Source organism: Theobroma umbraticum, unplaced genomic scaffold, assembly GCF_002168275.2.
Source record: "Theobroma umbraticum cultivar Fairchild unplaced genomic scaffold, ASM216827v3 scaffold_55.0, whole genome shotgun sequence".
NCBI lineage: Eukaryota > Viridiplantae > Streptophyta > Magnoliopsida > Malvales > Malvaceae > Theobroma > Theobroma umbraticum.
Genome location: NW_018397270.1, coordinates 590,106 through 590,674, shown reverse-complemented (window position 1 = coordinate 590,674; position 569 = coordinate 590,106). Strand labels below are relative to the sequence as shown.

At 30.1% G+C, this 569-nt stretch overlaps 1 long non-coding RNA gene and 1 pseudogene across 1 annotated transcript in view; both read left to right on the top strand.

The window, feature by feature from the left end:
* The window catches only part of LOC149526527 (zinc finger BED domain-containing protein RICESLEEPER 2-like), an 826-nt pseudogene extending 743 nt beyond the window's left edge, over positions 1–83 (top strand).
* LOC110426330 (uncharacterized) overlaps positions 1–569 on the top strand; it is a 4,012-nt gene that overhangs the window by 2,604 nt on the left and 839 nt on the right. The window lies entirely within an intron of this gene.

The window sequence follows — 569 nt, the reverse complement described above, 5'->3', positions numbered from 1 at the left end:
AGTTTGAAAAAGCCTTTAATTTATTTGAGGAAGCTGATTCTCAGTATGAAATTGATTTGTTGATGGGAGATGGGATACCTTAACATGAAGATTGGGAAAATGTGAAAAGGTTGAATCTTTTTTTGAAACATTTTTACACATTCACAGTAAAAGTTTCAAGTACTTCTTATGCCATAATTAATACTATTTTTATGATATTTGTGGTATTTATTGCATTTTGAGAGATAGACAAAGACATCTTGATGTTGAGTTGCAAACAATGGCAAAAAAAATGAAAGAGAAATTTGATAAGTATTGGAGAAATATAGAAAAAATGAATAAGCTACTTTATGTTGCTTCTATTCTTGATCCAAGGAAGAAACTTGTATTTGTGGAGTTTTGTTTGAGAAAAATGTATTCGAATGAGCAAGCTTCATCGATTTGTGTAAGTTTAAAAAAAACAATAGAAAAGTTGCTTGTTGAATACCAAAAAACCGTACAACCTCCTCTTGAGAAAGTTGGTGATAGTAGCCAATTCTAAATCCAAATGAGCCAAATTTTAGAATTTGATGATGATATTGACTCCAGTG